General features: G+C 42.3%; 1 protein-coding gene across 1 annotated transcript in view; it reads left to right on the top strand.

Annotated features, from left to right (window-relative positions):
• Window positions 1-12,920, top strand: part of BICC1 (BicC family RNA binding protein 1) — a 257,023-nt gene that overhangs the window by 205,118 nt on the left and 38,985 nt on the right. The gene's annotated exons all lie outside the window — the stretch shown is intronic.

Here is a 12,920-nt window from a genome sequence, read left to right as displayed (position 1 = left end):
CAGCTCAGACTGCGGTGTCATTTTCGCCGTAGCTGAACTTTGCAGGAGGTGCCTGGGCCAGCATGGGCACTCAGTGACCTTTGATGAAGGAAGGGAAGACCAGAGTGCTCTTCCATTCCAGGTCTGAAGTGCTTTGATACAATTCTAGTGGTTATCCTGAAACAAGATTTCATATCATATGTTGAATCAAGATTCGTTTCTGTAGCAAAATGATAAAATTATAGGGTTTTATGCTAATAAAATATATATAGGATTTTTTAATGGAAGAAAGTCTTAACAGTCATGGCCAGGTAGTTCAGTTTGTTAGAGTGTCATCCCATCCTGATACGCCAAGGTTGTGGGTTCTATCCCCAGCCAAGGCACATAGAAGAATCAACCAGTGAATGCATAAATAAGTGGAACAGCAAATCACAGTTTCTCTCTCTCATCAATCAATAAGTAAAAAATTTTAAAAATAGGATAAAATTAAACAACTTGGTTCAGTTGTGACTTTTCTGACCTTCTAATCTCTCTGTTTGTTGCTGTTTTCTCCTGTGTCTCATAATAAATGAAAAAAATGATGGATACAAATTTGGCATTACCTTATTGGTTAGTGTTCATGTTTAAATATAATTGCTGAAGTCATATGCAAAAAAATGATTGTCAAAATTTTCTGAATAGAAGTATATGTCAGCTTGCAGTAATGCCAAACCAAAATGGAATCCTTGAAGTATTTTAAAATATGCTCTTTTAATATCTTTATAAAATTCCGTACTGCTTAGATGAAGACTTCTTAAACTTTTCAGCCTTTTTGGTGATCTACAGTTCTATTCAGAAAACTGTACCTGTACTCATATGCAGTCTTTGAATGCACTTATAGGCTGGTTCACAGACTCCACAAAGATAATCTGTAGATTTCTCCCACCCCAGTAAGAAACTCTGGCTTTAGAATGGTGCAGGAGTTTTCAGAAATCCCACTTTGTAGATATGAGGTTGGCATAAACAGGCGTTTATATATTCATATGTATTTAAAACAGTGGGCCTTTGGCTGGTGTGGCTCAGGGGATTGAGTGCTGGCCTGTGAACCAAAGGGTTGCCAGTTCGATTCCCAGTCAGAGCATGTTCCTGGGTTACAGTAGGGAGCGTGCAAGAGGCAACCACACACTGATGTTTCTCTCCCTCTCTTTCTCCTTCCCTTTCCCTCTCTCTAAAAATAAATAAATGAAATCTTAAAAAAAAAAAAAAACCCAGTGGGCTTTTTGGAGGGGTGGAACATACAAACAAATGCCTTTAGAGGTAGAAGTTGTATGGAAGCCAGGAGAATATTAAAGAAACTTAAAAATGCTGCTGAATACACACATATTTCTCAAAGGTCCTATAAACATTGCAACACATTTATCAAGGAACATCTGAAGGTGCCACGATCCTTCCAGTAATATAACAGAATATGATGAAACTGTGTTTGCATGGTCTGTGGAGAGACAGAGAGAGGGAGAGGTAGAAGGGGGGAGGGGAAAGGGAGAGGAGAAGGGAGAGAGGAGAGAAAATAAAGAGAAAACTGGAGTACAGTTCTCTGCTGCTGTTGTGAAATTGACTTGCATTCAACAATAAGAAATCAGTCTTCTCAAAAAAAACTGCTAAGATCTAAGGAATATTGTCAGTGGCCTATATAAGGCTTGGAGCCCACCCCCTAAAAATTAGTGCTTTTGTGGAGAATAGAGACTGCACAGATATTGCATAGGGAGGTCTCCCCTTCATCCCCCCGTCATGTGCACCCTTTTTCATCAGAAGAAGAAAATGAACTGGTGGGAAAGGTGTTATATCAGTCTTGGACTGAGAGAAAACAGAATTAACTCCAAAAGATTTAAGAAGGAACTACTTACAGTAGATAGGGTAAAGAGGTGAGCGGATAGTTATTAGTAGATGATAAGGCATAAAAACTGGCAGTATCACCGAGAGGCTGGAGGAGTAAGGGGAGGACAGAGCGCCTGGGGAGCCGTGTGAGAAGGGGCCTGAGCAGGAGGGGGCTCAGCGGAGCTGCAGCCCCAGAGCCCTGCAGCTGCCGAGGAAGACGCTGATGCAGCCTCCTGGGCAGGTGCACGGCCGCACAAAAGAGGGTGGGGCCAGTGGAGCACATCCAGGTACTGTGTTCATTTCTTGGACTTCTCTCCTGAGAAGACAACTTGTTATCATCATCCTGGTGAAACTGTTACGAGGGTACTGTCCTTTAAGGTTATAATTTACTTATATTCATGGGTGGTTTAATCACACCCAGAGAATGCTTCTCTAAATGTTCCTGCTGAGGCTGGGGGCGGGGGCGCTGTGGGAATTCTTTCAAGAAAGAGCACTGTACCCCCACTGCCAGGATTCCTTGTTTCCACTTATTTTGAAAGCAATGGCTGAAAAAAAAGGGGGATGTGGCCATAAGCATATGGCCCTCACCAGTTATTTGAACTCTGTTCCAAACGTGTCTTTCAGCTGCAGCTCACCTTGTCATGTAGTTTTTGCTCTGGTTTCACTGGGAAGTCTGTGTCTGGAGCCCAAGTATGTTAATAAAATGTTAAGAGTGATGGCACAACAATTAAAAAACTAAAGTTCAAAAACTGCATGGCAAAAAGCCTGCCAGAATTGTAGATGAGAAAGAAGGAATTTTCTAATTGAGAAAACACTGTGTCATTATTGTTAACATTTTAAAATGTCTCAGTTTTTAAAGGTATTCTTGAAACATTGTGCTTGGAAAACAAGATATTCTGACTTAAATGCATTTTCTCTTTGAAGTATAAAGATGTCATTTGTGCAAGTTGATCTCAGACTTGAGTGATACAGATAATCTTTCAAGGTATGAGTATTTTTCCACATTATGAATGTATACTTCTCAAGATAGAAAATACAGAAGAGCTTGAAAAATAAAATAAAATAAAAATTACCTTTGACCCCATAACTTAGAAGTAATCACTATTAACTATGTTGTTTTCCTTTTTATTCTGCTGAATGCATGGGTACTCCTAAAATGAAGTTGTATACTGTGATTCTTCAATAATATTTCCATATTGCTCTCCATTTTGCAGCCATTTTTATTTCCATCAAGAGGATGTTAGTTTCATTATATCTTTGTTAGCCTTATGTGTAATTTAATAAAATCTTTACCAATTTTATAAATAAAAATGATTAATAAGGTTGAACTTTATTCATGTTTATATATTTATTGACCATTTTCCTGTTGAATTTTTTATCCATCTCTTCTGCCTATTTTTAATGTAATAATTAGTCTTTTCCCCCCTTGATTCATAGGAGCTCTTTGTATAGAAACAGATTTATTTAAGAGCAAATTTCTTGTTAGTCTCCCTTATCAGATGATGTATATTTCTATGAATTTTGGTGAGAAGCCCCCACTTTCTTGTTCTGAGAAGAAAAGCTAGTTTTAAAATCCTGACCTCTCAGACTTCTTATTACTTAATTTAGGCAGAAGTATTACTTCTGGTGAATCCTGATTTAGAAATTATTAGAATTTAAGGTAACGTTGGATATTTTTATTACAAAAAACAAAGAACCATTTTTGAAGTTAATTGATAATTTAAATATTATCCCCCCCCCCAAGATACAAAACTCTTAGAACTGAGATACTAAGGTCTTTGTTTCCTACTCACTTCAGTTACCAAGAAGGTACGAGTGAAACAGACAGTCGCTGTGGGAGGCGGGCGTGACTGTTGCTGCCGTGTGTGGCGGCACAAGACAACCGTTCCCAGCTTTTCAGCTCCTCATGGAAAGTGGGAGTAAGAAGAAAGGACGGGCAGATACGCGTTTCCTAAGTAATTTTCTTTAAGGCTCACTTGCCTATAGGTACTTTTAAATTTTGTGAAAATGACTGCCTTCTGAATTATGAACACTCCTGAGAATCTGCAACCGCTAGAGCTGGGTGACCCCTAAATGACTGCTTCCAGAGCAATCCCTAAACCTTGCAACAGGGAGGAGAGAGGTGGGGAATTGTAATGCCGCTCGCAGGTTGCTACGTTATTTTTAGAACTGAATTCCTAAAAGTTTGACTTTTTCTTCTCTATACCCTTAATTGTGCCTCAAAAATCTTGAAAAGACAGAATTTCTGGTTTTCAAATGTCTTAGTAGGCCAGAAGTAAAACAAAGAGATCATGTATGTGGTATGATTGGGTCAAGTCTTCATTTCCAGGACCTCCCTTGTCTAATGTGTGTAAACCTTTAAACACATGGCAGTTTTCTGTAATGGTAGCCAGCAGTGGCGTGTTAATGATGTTTCACGAACAGTCCCAGCTGTTGTAAAAAGGGACGGTCTGCCCTGGACACAGATTACAGCGCTTTGAGTTTAGACCACAGGCGTACCGCTGGGAGCTGCCCTGTGCACTGTGAACATCAGTGTTCTTTGGAGAGAGAAAGGAGATTAGTCACTTCTGGCTCCTAAAAATTCTTGCGTAACGTGCTGTTATCTCAGCACAGTTTCCTGAGGATGCTCTATCCTGGCAGGCACCTCCATCCCGGCGTCAGCGTCCCCTCCTTTGTCAGACGGACCCTGTGTGTAGGTTTGGGACTCCGGTTCCCTTCCAGGGGCCTGTGTCCAGGTCAGCTCTCTTGTACAGGCTCCTCGCTCATCCTGGGTCCCTACGTGACTGCTTTTGTCTTGCCATGCAGCTTGGGCTTTGTTCCCACTGTTGCAAGAGTTGCCCATCTGTAGCTCCTGCATATGTGAATGTTCTCCGTCGCAGTAACCTCGCACAGCCCATGCTTTCTGTAGAATTGTTATAACCATTCAGTGATTCCAGATTTCTTCCTGGCACTTAGTTTCCCTTCCTCCCCCTTCCCAGAATCCTCTTCCTTATCTCTGGAATATAGAGCTTGGATGCCAAAGGCTTCAAGAAACTGATCGCATTAGACTTTGTGGTCTTAACTTTCTGTTTCCACCCTTTCCACCCTCCGTGTTCCATTTCTCTTGTGCTTTGGAGTTTTTCTGCCCTCCTTGTACCTGAACGGCAACTCTGCAGTTATGCTTAGAGTTTAGTTTACACTGCTTAAGATAAGGTGGCTTATAAGATAAGGTAGTTATCCTTTTTCCAATTCTCACACTCCTTAAATACATCTGTTCCTGATTATTTCATCCGTTATGCTTTGAGTTTGCTTATTACTTTGTTTGCATTTGGTGGTTCTTCTCTGCGATCATGTCTAGGTTTTTGCTGAGTTCCTATAACTCTGTTTCTGATTAAATAAACAGCTTTGATAAGGCACATACGGAATCTTAACAGAGACAAGGCATGTGCCCAGTTTACCTCTTCCCTGTCATGCCTCCTTTCCTCTTAAAGTTGAAACATCAGCAGAGAACCATTATAATAGTGCATTATCATTGTATTTTGAACTCTTATTTCTGATTATGTTGGACATGCTGGAATTCCATCAGCAAAAGCGCTTGTGTATCTTCTGGCCAGCTTTGAATTTTCCCAAGCTGATAGCTCTTTTCTACCTCATTGATCAAGGTGTCCATCGTCTCCTTCTCAGTCTGTGGCCACACCCTTTCCTTTCAGTCAGCAAGAGCTTGCCTGCGGTGTTGATTGCTGTAGCAGTGAGGGCAGCTCCTCTCCCGTCACTGCCAAACAGCTGGATGGGAAAACATCTTAAGAAGCTTGCGATACTTTCTTTCAATTTGCTCATGTACTCAGGCCACTGTCCCGTGCAACATGCTCTTTCTCTGTTGGGTACTGAGTTTAATTAAATTTAATTCTGCCAAATGGAATTTTGATAGGCATTTATCTTGGGACATTATGGTATGTAAACTGATTGTGGGTACCTATGGAAGTATTTTTTTCCCTCAGGAAAACTAGGTTTTTGAATTTAAAATGCATTTGCTTTTGTACTTCTCCATCATCCCTCTCCCTTCTCTTTTAGTTATCTAGTAAGGAGATCGACATTTTCAGGTTTCAGACATGGCAAGTAAGGATGATTTAATGCCTTATCTTAAAGCAGCATAGCTTGTGCAGGGAGTGTCTGCAACAGGTGGACTTGTTTTTCCTTGACCTCAGTTGTAGTATCAGGGCTGTTCTGTCTGCTCCCCGACATTCCACCTTAACCACGCATAGCTTGGGCTCTTCTGCCACCTCCCCCCCTCACACACTCTTTGCCCTTTTATTGTAACTCAGTTTATTGGAGTTCTTGTTGTCGAACGGCATTCCTGAAAGAATCTGGGTTCTATATTACTTACTGACTATAAAATAAGTTGAAAGTGTATTGACTTCCTACTGTTTCCTTCTTTTAAAATCGTTTCCAATACATTTAATGAGTCAGTTCAGGTTTTGTCTCTCGGTAAAGTATATATCTCCCCTTACAAAACATAATATTGGTCTGTTATTTGACCTGTATAACTTTTTTTGTTGTTTATAAAGGACAGTCTGTTTCTCAAGAGGTCAGAGGGAAACTCTTGTTTCATAGGAAAATATGAGCTGTGGCCAGTTGACTGTGAGTTGAATTCACTTTTGCTGATCAGCAAAGTGACTTGCCAGCCTAAAAGAAAATAGTTCAAAGTAGCAGATGCATTGCAGGGTATCCATTGTGAACTGTGACAGGGCTCAAATAGGGTTTGAAGTCGAATCCCTTCTCTGGGTAGGGCTGTCTCTGCATTTCTTCTCGGCCTGCAAGCAGATTATTTCGGGAATGCCAGTGGGGTGAACCCTGGAATGCATCTACTTTGATGCAGAATTGCCCATTCCTAGAGTGTGCAGAACAAAAGGACAGCCCCAGCTGCCATCTCTGAAGCCAGCTGTGGGGCCGTCACCAAGGGTCAGAGGCGGATCTTCCTCCACTCAGAGCAGCTTGCTGTTTCAGACATTTTTGTGCTTACTGCCTGCAATTCAAGGTTCTGGGAAACATTTTAGTGTGATATCTTTAGTGAGCTCCTTATCATGAGACACCAAAAAACTGGAAAATGAAGTTGCATATCATGTTTTATTTAAGAACCGTATAGTAAGTGCTGCTTTATATTAAAGAAATTTAGATTTATGAGAAAGTATAACAATGATATGACCAGACTTTCTCATTTTTTTTTAAGAAACTATACTCCAGAGGTTCAGCGTTTTCTATGTAACAGAGCTTCTTTATGGCTTAATTGAGATGCATACCTTGTTATCATAACTGTGGAATCTACATATTTTCCCCACAATATGAAGGGAATCTGTAGCCTTTTGCAGAGTTAAAGTCATTAAAATTTAATACAGTCTGTAGCTGGCATTTTGTAGCATTTCCCTCTGTGATCCAAGTCAGCCAGTGCCCTTGACATGTATGGGGCTTTTTCTGAGACTTACCTTAGAACACAGTCTTTCTTATACAAAGAAATGGTCATTTCTGCTTTGGAACTGCTTGCCGGCAGTGGGTGCACTCACAGTGGTTGCGGGGACTTCAGTGGGGCTGCAGATGCCGCTCTGCCCCTGAATGCCGGCCACTCCCTATAGTGTTGCCGACCAGGACCCAGCCCCGGCCCCGGCCCGGGCCCCGGCCCCGTCCCCGTCCTTCTTGGTTAGATAGTGTTAAAGTCTAAGACTCATTAGGAAGAATTTGAAAAGAGCTCTAGGCCAGGAGAAAGTGAAGTCTGCCCACTGGCCTGTTCTTACAGGTTTAAGGCCAGTGTGACAGTTTTGTTTATATGCATGAAATGTACCAAAACCATCCTGATTTCAGGAACTTTTCCCCATAAACAAAAGTGCAACTCTAAGATGCCCTCTTTTATTTGTCGGCATTGTGGGTGGGAGGAGTTGGGTTAGTGAAACAAAGAATGTGCTGTTGTTTTCCCTCTCTGAGAGAACATGCTGCGAATGAAAGCATTACTTTGAATTTTGGGGGGTTGAATCTTTCGCTCAACAGCACTCAGTCTTGGAGACAGGAAAGCAGCTACAAACAGCTCAGGGGTGAAACATGGAAGGCTCTCCAATCCATCATGTGTCAGTAAGACATTACTTTCTGTCGCAAAGAAAATACAGGGAAATGGCCGACGAGCACTTTCTATAGATTTTGCTATAGATTTTGCTGTGGGATGGGAATGAAATGGGAAGGAGGTTTAAGCTCGAGAAAGGGGAAAAAAGGCAATAAAATATTTACCAGTATTTCCAGAAATGGGAATGTTTCTAAGGATGGGAAATTACAGAGTAGAAACCAGGGTACTGAGATCATCTTTGTAACTATAACTAAAATTTCATTTAAGTGCATGTAAACATCCCAACTATTTTTCCTGAAAAGATGGTTTTTAGCATATACAAAAACAGTTGTTGCCTTATCAAGTCCTTATGAATACATGGAAGTGATAGAAGCCTTTTTGCACACAGGTTTAGCGCTCTTTTCAGCATTCACATGGACAATTCTCATTTCATACCCCGGTCCATTCCCAGGTCCAGGTCCTTGCAGCTGCTTATCACCCAGTGAGGGCCGGATCACCGTCTGGTATTTCTCTCTCCCATAGAGACGTGAGCAGATTGATAGGGCAGGAATTTAAAAAGCTAGATGAATATCTGAAAGTTCTCTGTATTTTTATAGAGATAATAAGAGCAGAATATTTGCAGTCAAGACTGTTTGGGGAAGTGCAGGACCTGCGGTCACCTTGGCTATGAGGTTAGCCTCTTCCCACAGATCGCACCCGCTCTGTGCTAACTCCCCGCTGCCGCCTGCGCCCCCCGCCCCGCAGGGGGGCCATCGGTCCATCCTGCAGCAGGCAGTCTGCTGGGTGTCTGTTACTTGGTTTGGCACTGTGGACGTTACAGAACTGTCCCCGTATTCGGGGAGTGTGAGGGCTGATTATGAAGCAATGAATGTTATTTTTAGAGCAGATGTCTCAAAACTTGCATGCCGAAACTGGAATTGTCTTTCAAAGCACTTAATTTGGGGGAGGGGGAGACTATACACGTATTGCCTATTTCTCTTTCATCTTCCAGCAGTCTCCACAGCTGACATTTTCCTTGTGTTTGTGTTTATTCATAAGGTTAGCACTTGGACTTTTCGCCATCAAGTATTCCCAGAGTGGGTCTGAATGAACCCCTCGTCCCTGTGGTGTCGCTGGGACGCGTTTGAACTGTACGCTGTAGCACTCAGAGAGCGGAGAGTGGTATTTCAGGTTTTGAAATGAGCTCATTAAGCTCGACCTGAAATATGAGCGTACATCTTGCAGATATCTCGTAAGCAAGGGCAAAAGGGGGAATGAAAAATACACTGCTACGAGCTGCTCTACAGTCTAAACCAGAATTTTGTCATGTTTGTTTTTCTCTGTATTTATGAGACTTGATTATTTAAAGAGCTGTTTTATAAACAAGTGCTGACTTGGGTCCTGGAGACAGTTTGATGTTCCATGTTGGCGACTATATGTTGTTTGTGTCCCTTCTTTGTATCCTTTGATAATTAAAAATTTTAGTCACTAGATGGTGCTCTTTCACTTTGAAATAAAATGTGTTTATTTAAAATTTTCTTACTGAATTTACTGGGGTGACATTGGTTAATAAAATTACATAGGTTTCAGGTGCACAATGCTATCTAACACATCATCTGTATATTGTACTGTGTATTTACCACCCCAAGTCAAGACCTCTTCCCTCACCATTCAGGCCCTCCTTTACCCTCTTCTGCCTGTCCCCACCCCCTTTTCCCTCTGGTTATCACCATACTGTGGTCTGTTTCTATGAGAGTTTTCTTTTTTCTCTGCTTTACCCCTTACCTTTTTCACCCAGTCGAGCAGACCGCCATTTCTGCCCGCTGGACAGAGTCCCCGCTGATTTTCACAGCAGATGCTATGTGGGCTCCTCTTCCTGGCTCTGGTGCTCTGGGCTGAGCGGTCCTGCATGCATTTTATGTTATATATACTCGGCCCATGCATAAGAGACTGCAGTTACATTTTTTATGTGGTTTAATCTGCTCTGTCCTATACTTAATTTAAAAAAAAATCACTTGGGAAACCAACAAAACACTGAATGATGGGCCCTGGAGACCCAGGAACTTAATAGGTATTTTAGCAAGTTACAATTCTGATGAGCAAGCATGTTTTGGGAAAACCGATTTTTAGTCCTGAGTCGTGAGCATTTTCAGTAGAGATTAATATCCCAGGCAGCCTCTTCAGACCAAAGCTGAAGATAGTTGAGACCAAAATTTTGAATGCAGACAGCTCCTTTTGTAAATATTGCCTAGAGAAGTTCTAATAGATACAATGAGAATTATTGGAGAAAATGCTTTGTTTGTTTACATGTGTTAAAGTTGGCAGAGAGTCTTAACAGAGAAACCGCCTCTCGGTTAGGATGCAGTAGGGAACAAGCGCTATGAACACAACACACTAACCCTAACTTTATTGTGCAGGCTCTCCCGACTTCTGGTGTTTATGCATTCATTTTGTTGGACTTTTAAGCCCCCAGCCGTATAATACCTGACGCTTACACGTTTTAGAGAGTTTTAACCAATCTTAAGGTCTTTGATCTTCACAGCGTCCCTTTGACAGGGCAGATGTCAGAACAGGGATTCAAGAACAGAGTGAGAAGTGCCTAAGGCCAAGCGCAGCCACCGGGAGACTCAGCCTGGGGGGAGAGAAGATGGGGGCCGGAGGTGATGGCAGGGACTCAAACTAAGCACAGCTGCTGGGGTGTCTCCCCCGGAGGCCAGATGCATTCCTGAGCGCTGAAGCTATTGCTCTGTCCTGCTCCTAAGAGGGGGTGGCTTTCAAAAACATGTTTTCTCCCTCCCATTCTTCTTTCTTTTTATCTCTATCTCTGTCTCTGTATTTCTATTTCTATCCTCATCCCTTCAGTATCTCAAATGCACTTTGTGAATATGACCTGCTCTTGATGCCATCTTGATTTTCAAATGCGTGGTGGAATGGGAATGGGTAAATCATACTATGAGAACAGGATGTGTCATTTGATTAAAATCCCCACCAGGTGACTCTGATATTTTATCCTAGAGAATTGATGGCCTAAGGACTCAGGCAGAATTGCTTATTCATTGTGAAAGATGCTCAGCAAACAGTTTCTGATGCTGTCCCCAGCCTGAGGCGGAATACAGTACGTGAAAGACTTAGCAGAGAAGGCTGGATGTTGGAGGCAGTAAGATTGGCATTGTAATGATTGTGATGATGAAGAAGAATTATCTTTGTTCAGCTTTATCACTAAAGCTAGTGGTATGGCCCTTTTGGCTTATCCCAGAAAGACCTTGTCTCTGCCAGGCTGACCTGTGAGGTAACAGGACACCTAGATTGCCGGGGAGACTTGAGGACCTGACCGAAGAGGGAGCTGCAGAGGCACAGCCCCGCTCTGGGGCTTTGGCTCTGAGCCTCCCTCCCTCCACGGTAAGGCTCCAGCGTGGCCAGCTGCCTCACCTCATTTCACGCCTTTACTCACATCTCACTTCATCAGTGAGGCTAATTAATGCCCCTACCCCTGTCCCGTCGCTGGTACTCTTGATCCTTTTGTTTTCTTTCCTACGGCAGTTAGGTTCTAATATACTAGATAATTATTCATTTGATTAATTTTTGTCTCCCTGCACAAGATTGTAAACTCCATGTGGACAGGGCTCTTTTTTCCTCACTGACAGATCCCCAGCCCCTAGAATAATGCTCTGGTACAGAGTGGAGGTTCAGAAAGTAGATGCTAAATGAATGAATGCTTTCCTATATAACTTTCCATGGCAGTAATAAGCAGTAGTAGTAACATATATGAACGAGGGTCTATCCAGAAAGTATCCAACCATGTATTATGAAAATCAGAGACATTTATTGAAGAAGATACAAGGATCATTGTATAAAGGACAATGATGCCTCAGTCCCCTTCAGAGTAGGCACCTTGGGACCTGACACAAGTCTCCCAGTGTCTCTTCCACTGTTCAAAACACTCTGCAAAATGCTTTATTGGAATCATCATCAGTTGCCCTGTCATATTTTCCTGAATCTCATGGATGGTCTGAAATCTCTTCCCTTTCAAAGGTGATTTCAGTTTTGGGAAAAGCCAGAAGTTGCAGGGTGCCAAATCTGGGCTGTAGGGGGGTGAGTCACCTGGGTGATTTGGTGTTTCACCAAAATAACTCTGCAGAAGACACGATGCATGAGCAAGTGTATTGTTGTGATGAAGTTGCTATTCATCAGTATCCCATAGCTGTGGCCGTTTTTGTCATAGTGCATCTCTTAACTGATGAAGAACATCAAGGTAGTACTCCTTATTAATTGTTTGGCCTGGAGGGGCATACTCGTGATGGACAGAACCTTCCCAGTAAAAAGCACGCTTAACATGGTCTGGATCTTCCTGTGACTTTGCCGTGCTCTCTTTGGGTGTGGACCACCAGGCAACTTCCTCTGCAATGTCTGGGCCTTTGTTTCCAGATCATAGCCATAGACCCACAATTCATCTCCAGTTATCATATTCTTGCAGAAATCTGGTTCATTGGTAGCGATTTGAATCAAGTCATTAGCAACTGCAGCACGATGTTCCTTCTTCTCTGGTAGCAGAAGCCCTGGAACATGACACATTTCATGCCAAGATTCTGCTTCAAAATTTCGAACACAGTAGTTTTGGCATTCCCAGATCAGCTTCTAGTTCTCACACTGTCAGTCACTGATCTTTGTTGATTGCAGCCTGTACACGTTCAGCATTCTCAAGTGTTCTGCTTGTGGCAGGCCTTCCAGAATGTGGATTGCTTCCAACAGATTCTCAACCATCTTCGAAGTATTCATGCCACACTTTTATTTGTGCTGCACTCATTGCATCGTCTTCAAAAGCCTTCTGAGTCACCCGAATAGTTTCCTCAGAGGAATGTTCAAGCTTAATGCAAAAGTTGATGCAGATTTGTTGCTCTACTCGCTCAGTAATTTTGGATGCAGTGGCCGCACAGTATACATTCTCACTCAGCAGCGTCTACTGCTCCCACTGACTAGCACAGCGAAGTTGTCATTATTCACACATGCGCATTCCAGTACACTT

This window comes from Pteronotus mesoamericanus, unplaced genomic scaffold (assembly GCF_021234165.1).
Source record: "Pteronotus mesoamericanus isolate MK-2021 breed Mesoamerican mustached bat unplaced genomic scaffold, CSHL_Meso_final contig_24, whole genome shotgun sequence".
NCBI classification, from domain to species: domain Eukaryota; kingdom Metazoa; phylum Chordata; class Mammalia; order Chiroptera; family Mormoopidae; genus Pteronotus; species Pteronotus mesoamericanus.
The sequence above is the reverse complement of the archived record's forward strand: the minus strand, read 5'-3'. Positions and strand labels throughout refer to the sequence as shown.